This window comes from Oreochromis niloticus, unplaced genomic scaffold (genome assembly GCF_001858045.2).
Source record: "Oreochromis niloticus isolate F11D_XX unplaced genomic scaffold, O_niloticus_UMD_NMBU tig00000304_pilon, whole genome shotgun sequence".
Taxonomy (NCBI): domain Eukaryota; kingdom Metazoa; phylum Chordata; class Actinopteri; order Cichliformes; family Cichlidae; genus Oreochromis; species Oreochromis niloticus.
In genome coordinates, this window is record NW_020327116.1 from 39,573 (window position 1) to 51,886 (window position 12,314).

The 12,314-nt window shown below is 39.4% G+C and overlaps 2 long non-coding RNA genes across 2 annotated transcripts; one reads left to right on the forward strand and one right to left on the reverse strand.

Annotated features, from left to right (window-relative positions):
- Positions 1-558: 558 nt before the first annotated feature.
- LOC109200573 (uncharacterized) lies at positions 559-2,569 on the forward strand. The gene is made up of 5 exons (XR_003217302.1): positions 559-842; positions 943-1,103; positions 1,183-1,436; positions 1,946-2,015; positions 2,295-2,569. It is a non-coding gene; the product is annotated as an uncharacterized LOC109200573 (long non-coding RNA).
- Positions 2,570-8,304: 5,735 nt separating this feature from the next.
- Positions 8,305-9,822, reverse strand: LOC112844577 (uncharacterized). The gene is made up of 3 exons (XR_003217301.1): positions 9,519-9,822; positions 9,317-9,396; positions 8,305-9,212 (listed from the first exon to the last, which is right to left on the reverse strand). It is a non-coding gene; the product is annotated as an uncharacterized LOC112844577 (long non-coding RNA).
- Between the last annotated feature and the right edge of the window lie 2,492 nt (positions 9,823-12,314).

A 12,314-nucleotide genomic window follows, 5' to 3' on the forward strand; every position in this document is an offset into this window, starting at 1 on the left:
GACAGGCTGTACCACTCCCAGCATACCACTAGAGAGAGCCAACACACCACAAATGAAGTCTGTTTATTTGGCGCCAAAAGATGAATTGGCCTAAATTTGCACTAAAATATTAATATTTAAAAAACTATAAAAGTCATAAACACCAAAAGTCATGACATAATAGTCCAGCTCCAGCCGCACAAAATGATCTAACATATGTAACCCTAATGTCAAAACTGTTCGGCAGAGGAGCGCGGGAAAATTTTCACTAAAATATTAATATTTAAAAAACTATAAAATTCATAAAGACCAAAAGTCATAGCACACCATTCCAGATCCGGCCGCACAAAATGAGGTAACATATATGAAGCTTGTCTCAAAACTGCGGGGCGAGTTTCGCTGCAAAATTAAATCCGAGGAATAGTAATATGTGTGCCTCTTGGCATAGGCACACATAATAATAAATCCGAGGAATAGTAATATGTGTGCCTCTTGGCATAGGCACACATAATAAAACTGATGATGTACAATGTTGTCAAACCACCTGATTTATAATATTGTTACTTAAGGATAAGAAAAGTAACAGTCTTCAACAATTGCAGATAACAAACTCACAGATTCTCACCTCACGCTCGATGATACCGAACGCATCAGCAAAGAGCTGGTCGTCCTCCAGGACACTTACAAGACTGCAGTGGAAACCAGGAAGGATGCCAGGAAGCAGCTGGACAGTGAGATGAGCCGTCAGACGCAAACCAACTGGGAGCTTGAACACCAGACGAAACGAAGCAATGACTATAAAAGTCAGATTGAAAAAGTTACAAAGGAAATTGAAACCATGAAAACACGCTTATCAATGCTTAGTAAGGCCTGTTTCATTATTTCTGTATATGATAAAATTATAAAAGCATAATGATTTGTTTCATCATTTTCTATAATGATGGCATTTTCTTTTGGAAACAGGCGATGGCTGCAAACACTGTCCTGCAGGATGGATTTTAATGAACCCTGTATGTTACTACTTCCCCTTGAAATCAAATTAATTCAAAACATGGAAGGAATCCAGAGATTTCTGTCAGCTGCAGGGAGGAGATCTTATAATCATAGACAGCCAAGATGAAGAGGTTTGTTAGTATTTCTGTGGAGCGGTGTTCATGCAGGTTTCTGAAAATGTATCTTTGGTTTTGTTTCTTTTTTTGTTAGAACTCAACAGTTAATTATTTGATAAATCATCAAGCTGCCCCGAGACAAACTCGTGACCTGGTCTGGGAGTCTCACCTTCCTCACCGTGTGAGACCTTGGATGCCTCACAGAGACCCTGAGTTTCTAGATTGGATAAGCAGAAGAATAAATCATCAAGATACGCCTCATCCCCCAATGGGCTTCTGGATCGGACTGAGAGACGTCCATGAGGAAGGGACTTGGAAATGGTGGGATGGAACATTACTTGCTGAAGGGTAAGTGTCACGGTTGCCGAGGCGAGTGTATCGGTGTACTGAGGTGCACAAGATTGAAAACAATTTGTTCTGAAAAAATGCAGATGAAGAGTTGTTTGTTGACAGTATAGATGGTTTGTTTTTAAACCTCTTACCACTCACAGAGTCCCCGGTGACGGTCTAGCTATGTCAGATGCCAGTCATTTAAGAGACTAATCATTTTTTGGAATTTAAATTATGCTAACTCACTTTGTCCAACACAGCCCAGATTAACATTAAAAATAAAATATATTAAAACTAATTTTGTTGGACGCAAGAAAAACTGGAGCATCTTTGTAGGGAGCCGAACTAGGGCTTACAAGTTTTGCAGTGCCTTTGCAGTGACTTTGCTATCTGCACAGAGCGTTTCTGGTGTGGCTTATGCAAAAGAGAATTGCAACAATACAGCGTGTTTCTCTGCTCCCTTTCACACAGTAAGTATGTCTGTTGTAGACTGTGCTTTATAAATGTCTCTTTGATTATTCAAACAGTGTTTGAAAACTTTATCGTCACCGCCGGCGTGCTTTGTACCTCAGGCTCATCAGAGACAATCGTATCCAGGTAAAATAATTGTCTTTAATCTACACACTTTTAGGAATTACTTAGCTAATTTCATGGATAATTTCAGTGACTGAATTATTGCCGGTCATTCGTACATTTACTTTACTATATAAAATATATAAATTAAATCTCTTTGAAACTTATAGAATCTAATCTTTTGGTTTCTTTTTTTTCATAGCATTTTATCAAACTGTTGTCTGCTACAGAGTTAAAAGTATTGTACTAGTAGTAATATAGCATTCACCATCTCCTGCTTGCATATTTCTGAAAACATCTTAGTGGTGTGGCAGCCATGGGTTGAGCCAGCCCTGCAAACCCTGTGGATGGACGATGCAGTGGACAGTGGGAGGAAGCATCCTAAAGCTCTCTTTGCAGACCAGCCTGTGTGATTCTCCACTCGCCGACCAGAAAAGACAAACGGCAGGTCTAAGTTGCAGCACCTCATCCATCCATGTCTGATCTTGCATCGGCAGATTCAGCAACACAGCCAGAGACTTCCTGTAATCTATTACAGTTGTTAAAAAAACGGTCCAGGAACAGGTCACTCAGGTTAATCCTGTATAAACAACTGTAAATATTGTTTTTCCTTCTTTAAATATTGTTGGCTTATTAGAAATATTCTTGTTTAATTGTTGTTCTCCAAAAAGTTGATTCTGTTCATCTGGACGTAGCGTTTTGTGGGAGAAACGTTTCGTCACTCATCCAAGTGACTTCTTCGGTCTCAGCTGACTGCAGGTTCCCCCAATCTCATAAACAGTACATTTGCATAATGACTGAAACTGGCCCACTGAATTGTTGTTGTTATTTACTTTATTGCCATATTGGGGCGATCGTGGCTCAAGAGTTGGGAGGTTGCCTTGTAATCGGAAGGTTGCCGATTCGAGCCCCAGCTTGAACAGTCTCGGTCGTTGTGTCCTTGGGCAAAACACTTCACCCGTTGCCTACTGGTGGTGGTCAGAGGGCCCGGTGCCACCAGTGTCGGCAGCCTCGTCTCTGTCAGTGCCCCCCAGGGTGGCTGTGACTACAATGTAGCTTACCATCACTAGTGTGTGAGTGGGTGGATGACTGGATGTGTAAAGCGCTATACAAATACAGGCCATTTACCATCAAATAAATATCCATGTAAAATTGTTCAAAGTGACCATTATGTTCATAGATGTTAAAAATACCTGAAAATAAAATGAGTTCAGTGACAGTTAGTGTTTGTTGTAATCAATTTATTAATAACAAAACACTTTTAAACTAATGCAACACATATAACAATGTCACAAAATATTCAAATAAATACATTTCTTAATGCATAACTGATTTTGGAACTGATCTTTCAAGAAGTGAAAACAGTCTGTCCATCCTCTCCCTGATCAAATCGATCGATTCGGGACCTTGTGAATCTGAATCGAATCGATTCTAGAAATCCGTGACAATACCAGCCCTACTCGTCTCCACCCAACGCGAGCTCAATAATGGCCACAGTGAGCATGTGAGCAACTATTTGCCTGCACTACTGTGCATGTATGAAGTGGACCGACTTGTGATCAGGCACACATGAGGCCGACCGGCTGAGAATACTGAAATCAAAGGAAATCAAACTCTTCTGTTTGGTGAAATGTTATACTTACCAAATCATGCTCCCTGGCCTCATATCCTTTGCAGGTGGAACTGGACCCAGTTGTGAAAACCAATGATTTCCGTTTCTGATTTTGTCTGGCCAACAAAGAGTCCAGGCTGGTGATGATCAATTTAAGAACAGAAACACACACTTCTTACCAAAGAAATGAATATTATTTTACAGTGTTGCTGAATCACATGGATGAATTTAACACCTGGACACAGTTATAGCGTGATGACTGGCAGGAGAAGATCTCACCCTGTGTTTCTCTGCCTGTGGTAGAGGTGGAACCAGATCAAGTGGAGCTGATTCTTGAACAGCCTCAAGTCAGAGCTGGATTGACCTTCTGTCACCAGGTACTGATGAGCCCGCTGTGGAGAAACATCACTGATGACGTTCATGAATCCCCAGCTGACTCTGGTAACCTTAATACAGCACAGAAAAAATGTCACAATAATCATTTTATGTTGTGATTATTGTGATAATAACAGAAACAGATGCATCTATGTCATTATCTTTGAGCTTTTACACTTAACATAATTATAAAAACATGAGTATAAAAGGTGTTAAAACTCTGATGCCATCTTGGAATACTGCACTTTGTTCATGTCATTACAACATTTCTCTCTTTCTAATCATACATCTAGATGTTATGTCAACACACATTTAATCTACATTATAAGAGTGCCTTTGTGATAAATGTGTCTTTCATTCTTAAATTAACTGGTTAAATATTTAATCTAACTAAACCCTAAAGATGGAGTCAGAAGACAACAGTCACCTGAAGGGCTGAAAATTGTAAAGACCCTACAGAACAATCAGTAAATGTCAGTAAATCTGTGATTCTGTGAGTAACACACTGGGTTCAGTTTGGAGGTTGAGCTCTCACTCACCAGGCCGACAGCCGTCTGTGCCACAGTTAAACTCATGCAGTGCTAATTTAAAAACTCACAAATATTTTGGACAATTTATATTTTTCTATCACAATAAATACAAGTCTTCATTGAAGTAAACACACAGAGCAGTAGTGGATGTTTTTTTAAAATATTATTTTTCTTTATTTTGATTAGCCATCAACCGCATTGTTTATATTTGTAGTTTTTGAAGTATGGAGCACCAAAAAAACTACAAATAAAAAAAAACAATCCAGCTAACAAAGTTTGTGCTCTCTACTATCAGAACCTACCAAAATCTATCTCAGCCCATCGGCCCATCGGGCAGGGCTGAGATAGATTTTGGTAGCCCGACTGGAGAAATCGCTAGGCCCGGGACGTCGGGCTAGCGATTTTGCGAGCCCTGGTCAATCCCTCACTTGAATTTTTGATTTTCAGTTTAAGGCAATTAAATTCAATCCAAAAATTCAACCCCAACAATCAAATGATCCCCTGTGAGCAACGGTGGACAGGAAAAACTCCCTTTTAACAGGAAGAAACCTATGACAGAACCAGGCTCAGGGAGGGGCAGTCTTCTGTCATGACTGGTTGGGAGGTGAGGGCAAAATAAAATTGAAGATAAATGAGAGCACAGTATAGTTATGACAGATTGGCGGACCGTGGCTGGAAAACATTATTACTATTACTAGAAGAATTACCGGAAAAAATTTAGAAAACGATCCTTTATATGTTGGAAGAATTGCTGAAGGAACCACTTAATAAGCCAATCAGGTATGCCGTACACACTCAGAAATTAAAGTACAGAAATGTACCTATAGGGGTACAATGTCTTGTCACTGGGGTGGTACCCTCTAAGGTACCGTTCTGTACCCTAAACTGTGGGTACTGATTTGTACTAGAGCTGGGTGATATGACCCAAAATTCATATCTCGATATTTTTTAGCTGGATGGCGATATAAGATATATATCTCGATATTTTTTTAAAGCCTTAAAGTAAGAACAAAAAGAGAGTTCTTAGTCAAAGCTGTGTCCCAGATGTCACACAGGCACTTTTATTAACATACAGCATAGATGTACATGAAAAAAACTACTCAAAAATAAATTATGAGTATTTATTAAATAATGATGCTCTATAAATAAAAGAAAACTATGTTGTTTTGTGCATAACAAAAAGCTCACAATTGTGCAGTCAAAATGTAAACTAACAGACGCTGAGCATAATAACAAAGACAGATTTCACAGCTGCTCTGTTCCCAACTTCTACTGTGTGACTGACAGCCTGGAGTTTGAAATCCGCTTCGTAACCATGTCTCTGAACAGGTGCCATTTATGGTCCTTATATACACACAGTACGGTAATATTACGTTGAAGCACAGTACGTATTACTCCGCGAGGCTCCTCGGTAGCCGTAATGCTCCGACAATCCATCAGGCGGTGCAGCTCCGTAGCTTACCAAAGTCGAACTAAAACATTTTTGGACAGATTGCTGAGCACTGTGTATCACATAAAATCGGTTCTCGGTCATCAAGCACAACCAGAATTCATACATAAGGCGCGCAGTCAACTTTTGAGAAAATGAAAGGATTTCAGGCCGTGCATGGTGTTAGCGTGGCTAGCTCGTTAACACCGTCCAGCCCCACGCACGGGGCGATGCGCAGTAACTCATTAACGGAGATTTGCCGTGTCCATCTTGTCGCTGCCTGCAGGTGAAGCGATGGGGGAGTTGTGTTCAGTGAAGGTGAGGCGAGGTCGAGTAACGTTGCGTAAAGACAAAAGTGGACGAAAGAGAGGCAAACTTGCGGCTCCGCAACTATAATTATAACGTAACAGACTATATCGATATAAAGGATATTGTCACATCTTATACATCTTCAGATTATTTTACACGTCAAACCTGTACTTTAAAGGGCAAAGTTGTACCCTTAGTATAAAGTACAAAAAAAGAACCCTTAAAAGGAGTACAAAAATGTCTTTCTAAAGGTTCAGTATCTACACACAGATTTCCTATATTTTTCCTCTCAAGATTTGAAAAATTGAAGATACAAAGTCAAAAATACTTGTCATATTTATTACCTTCTTAAATACATTGCTTAACTGTTACATACGAACTGTTATCAACAGTTTGTCATAAGCTGCAACATCAATTTCCTGTCCAGGGGCCTGTTCTTCGTACCTCGCTTACTACATCCAAGATCAAATGACACATCCAAGATCAAATCATCGCACTAACCTTGAGCTCGCTAATCCGGTTCTCCGAACACACCTGTTGTTGATGATTAGTATAGCTGGATGAAGTAATCTGAGATCACTGGGTGGCTTAAAAGGGGCTACGCATCGATAGTAGAAACATTGATCGGCAACCCTGTGATTGGTCGGCGAAGATGTCGAAGGAGTGCGCACAGTATTTCACGGCAGCAGACCAAGAACTCTTGATTGAGGGATATCAGGAGTTTCAGAGTTTAATTAAAACGCAGGGGAACACTGCAAAGGCTGCAAAAGCAAGGAGAGAGGGCTGGCAGAAAGTTGCTGACAAATTAAACTCGTAAGTGATCCATGATATTACATTATATCATGTGATATTATTTTATTCCACATTATATTATATTACATCATATCCTCTTTCACATTAGAGCCACAACAGGACCCACTAGAACATGGGAAAAAGTAAAAGTGAAATATAAAAATATTCCACAGAATGGTAATATTTATCACTTATATTGCTTTTAGTCTATGACAAGAGACCCTGAAATAATCTGTTTGTTTGTTTATAACAGCAACCAAGAAAAGGGCAGAGCAAATAAAGACAGGTGGTGGTCCTGCACCCCCTCGTCACACCCCTTTTTGTACTGTGACATTTATTGACATTGTGGGGTTTTTTGTGTGTAGTTTGACATAACACTCCATCACTTTTACCTGTTCCCATGCAAGGGGTGACTGAAGCATGCACAGTAAGTCGGGAGTAAGTATATACAGTACAGTAAGTATATATATATATATATATATATATGTATATATATAGAGAGAGAGAGAGAGAGAGAAAGTAAATAATACCCTCACGGGAGAATCGATCTCTCTCTATGAGCACACCGTCGCGCTGAGCTAAAGGATCCCGTCTATCCCGCAATATACGCTAAATTCTGTAAACTCTCCTTATCAATCTTGCACCTTCCTTGCTCGCGTACAAACGGACAGGACATGGCTGCGACAGACTTCCCAAATCCACCTTCGCTTTTTTAGCCGTGGTCTGTCATCTTGATTGCACGTAGTAATTTACTATTACTACTCTAAAATATGAATTACATCTGACATGATCTACTACATGTAATAGAATGATTAATAGTACATTTCCCTTTTTTTCGGAAATGACCTGTATGTATCTGTATGAAATCAATAAAAGAATCAAATACATTATCTTTAGTTACATTGCTAATATTTATTTATGGTAAAACAGTGGCGAAATATCGCTGTTGCTTTCATATAACTGCAGCGGACATACCTGAGAGGCCGCGATCTAATCCTGTTTACATAAAGTAAACCTGCTCCCGAGCAGGTTTACGCTTACGGATCTGTTGCTATGACAGCAAGTCCCAGATGAGCTTCGGAGAACCGAACGATCCAAGATCACGCGAAATCGTCAACATTCAAATCCGGCTAACTTACTTAGCGAGGTACGAAGAACAGGCCCCAGGTTTTAGCAACGTCCATTCACTATCAACTCTAACACTGTATGAATGAAAATGGTTGTCATTTAACAGAGGAATGAGAATTTTTCCACAAAAGACCCACATTGTGTCAATATTAAATATGTACTTAATTTGCCAGAACAGAGGAATCTTCTCTGAATGCAGTACATCAATGACAAACACATCTCTTACACAGTATTTGACACTGTTCACAATTACTTCTGACACACGCTGGAAAGCTTTCTTAGCACTATCAACTTCAGAAAAGCCACAATAGACTGTCAGTGCTTGTTGCAGTTCCAGTGGTAATGACAAAAATGCTGTAGTCACACTTTTTCCAAAAACATTTTCAAATTCACCAAGTAAACTTTTGTTAGAAAACTCCCAGCACTGTCTGAACTGATGTCTGTTGCTCAAAGTTGTAGCAATGTTCATAAAATTTCTACAATTGCGGGACAACGTTTTGAAATACTGGTGCTTACTTTCAAATCTCATACACGATAACAAACGTAGAGGGCCGAACATTTCAATCAGTCTTGCGTAGTGGATTAAATAATGACACTTTGGTGTAACAGAAGAACAGCAGTCACTGAGTCCACAAGTTATATCAAAATTGGCATCATGGGAATGACTAAGTCCTATGTGCTGAATAAGCTTTGTCAAACTAAAGGTTCTTCTGTCACATTTGGAGCACTGATATGGCTGAGGCATGGTGGTCAATACAGAAGATTTATTTGTCTGGTGACTGTGATTGGCAGAGGCCGGTCCTCACCCTCATCTATTTTCACAATGTACTTTTGGAGAAAAATCAGGGTGTTCTTCAGATGTTTTGGGTAAGCAAGGTTGAAGACAAAATACAAGCAGAAAGAAGAGATGATTCCTTCAAAAATACACGAGGTTCTGCACACTTCACTGCCATCCAACTTCACAATGTTTGGAGCGCTTCTGGAGAACACTGGTTTCCAGTCTTCATGAAGTAGCTGAACAGTTGGATAGGGGTTTTAGGATGAACCTTTGAAGTCAAAAGAGAAGGTAGAGGAAAGCAATATCTTAGTCTCTTAACAAAAGATACATTTGTTTTCCTTTTATATAGACTAAATATTTTAATACACACACCTCTCCAAGTATGACAAAGAGATCCAGTTTCTCCTTGAAGACGTATGGCAGGAATAAAAGTGCACCCCTTGTGTCAAGATCTGCCAAAAAAAACAAAACAAAAAAAACAAGATCACCCATGCATTTTATCTGGCATTTCCAGTTACCTATAAAAATTATATAAAATGGAAGCCTTGAAGTTAAAAAAAAAAAAAGCAAATACCTGGTAGGTCATCAGTGAGAGCCTCCTCTCTTGCATCAAGGTAGAGCTGGTAGAGTGGGGTTTTCCCTCGTGTAGGGTCAGTCACTTTTGCTGCAACACATGAGAGCCCTTCACGAAATCGCTGGCTTACATTACCCGTTGTTGGTTGGATCCACCCGAGTTCGTTGCACAGCTACAAGTAAAAAATTCATTTTCAGTACAAAATAACAGTGTATGAAAATGAAATAATCTAAAGTTGATATTAATTATGTATGGTGCTGCATAATTATTTTTTTATAGAATTTAACAACAATACTGTAAGAAGTTACATGAACAAACAAAACACTTAACTGTGAAAACAGTTAAGTGTTTGTTTTTATTGCATGAATTGAAGTATAAACCACTACAGTAACAATACATATGGTAGAAACAATGATCATATTAACTAAATCCTAAAAGTGCATAACGGCCAACATGTATGCTTCAGACATACTAACTTCATTATAAATAAGAAAATACCTTATTGAAGTTGACGAAGTAGATGGTTGCCAGTCTTCTGGAGAGACAGTCTGTAGAGTCAGCGTCACTGAAGATTCCTTCATCCTTGACACAAATTGGTTGAATTTAACCTGCTTTTTGAAGGATCCTTGGAAAAGGTATGCAACCATAGTCTGCTTTTGTGCCCTTTCAAGTTTGGAAGAAAAAAAAGACTAGAATGCTGTAATTTGTTCATATTCACTAGTAAGGTGACTCCTTTCTCCAGATTTCCGACAGTTTCTGCCGTCTGTTCTTTCAGACCAATTACTTATAGCGATAACACCCGCAGGACCGTATTACAAGCTCAGATTACATGCTGAAGAAGTTCCCACATTGCTTAAAACGCGACTATCAAACCCCAGCTGCTACACCCTTGTTATATTTTAAACAAGTGCGGCGTCAAGATATTTCCTTTAAACGTTATATTCAGCTGCCCATGTGTGTTGATGGCCTTGGAATGGATGTAAAAACGTGATTTTATTAAACCATTAATACACTAACGGTAAACTGCATTCAGCTACCAGGGAATCAAATTTCGCGCCGTTCCGCTGCGCAGGGGTTACCGAACCCATAGACTGTGGCCGAACCACATATATAAGTTCAAACTTATACAAATACTATGTGTACACATTTTTCATTTTTCAGAACTGTGACCTCAACTTTACACATAAAACGTTTGTAAAAACGTTTGTAAAAAGACATAATTTGAGCTAAGAGAGTGCTGAAACTAGCTAAATTGCTAATATACGTTAAGCTAGGCTAAACCAATAATTAGTAATTACACTACATTTTTCTTTAAATAAAACTTACCTCTGAAACGCTGAGCTTTAGCTTCGGTGACATCTAAGCCCCACTCTTGTATTTTTGTTAAGAGTTCCTCGGTTGAAAGTGAACAGAGCACACCAGGACTTGCAAGTTCGTAATCCATCTCCGTCCGTTGATAAAACAAAATGGCACCTGCTGCATTTACAGAAAGTTCTAGAATCCACCAGCTATTCCTTGAGTTTCTTCTACTTTTTGTTTGATGTTGTGAGGATGGGCTCAACTCGCACTCCGAGTTCAATAAGGGTGCTTTTTTGCAATTCATCCAAATAGTTGTACTTTTCACAATTAAGGAACATGTATGTACCTTTCAGACGCTAAAAAAGGTACAGATAGTTACCCTGAGGTCCAGTATTTGTCCTTAGACTGTATTAATGTCATTTTTGTACCTTGGGGCACAGTAATGTACCCCTTCCGTACCCCTATTTCTGACTGTGTATGATTTCAAATATCTGTAGGTGGCCAGGTAAACTGCACCAAAATAGCGCCCGTTATGGCAACACCTAGACCTGCGTTACGTGCCAAGTTGGCAACAGCACTCTTTGTTACTTCCTCTTGGATTTCACGCCTGATTTTCGCACGCTCTTCCTTTAGTTTATTCAACTCCCTTTCAAAGTTGTCCATCCTAGTAATAATCATTCTGCTTTGCTCCTCGAGAAACTCTAAATCCTGAGCTATTCTCTCCATTGACTCACTTTGGAACTGCTGCAGGGATAAGTGTCAAAAGAAAAAAATATGTTCCCTGAATTATTTAAATGTAAAGGTATTACCTTTGTCAAAGACTCCTGCTTTGCAAAACCAACTCGCTGTTACTGAAGACGCCCCAAGGTAAACTGTGTTAAAGCCTCTATTTATGGACTGCGATGGTGACGTCGACCGTCACGTCACAGTCTCCCCTTTGAGAAGATCAAAGGATCAAAGAATAGCTCCGTGTCATTCCGCGCATGCTCAGATCATGCGTATTGAAACGAACGGGATATTTATTTATTCATTTTAAATACCTTGCTATTTAACAAAGGTGACTGCGCACTCAAAGGACGAGGAGAGTTCAAAATAGGGCTGTTCGATATAACGACACATATCGGATGACGATATGAAAAGGATCGCTTCATATTACGGCAATATTTTTTCATGTTTTTTATGGTCACTGTAGTATTAATTTCTTAAAGTTCAATACATATTGGCAATACATGCCAACCCTCCCGTTTTTTTCTCGGACAATCCCGAATTTCAGTGCCCCTCTTATTACTCTTTCTGGGTTGCAAAATAAACTTTTAAAAAAAATTTCAGGCGAGAATGTAGCTGTGCAAACTTCAAATATCTGAACCGGGGAGAACAGCAAACTCCCGGCACATCGTTTTAGGCTTTGGCCCACATCAGTCTAAAATTGTATGTAACCATGAATAACATGTTGCCATGTCCACCAGGAGAGACTGGACAGTATAGATGTAAAACAAA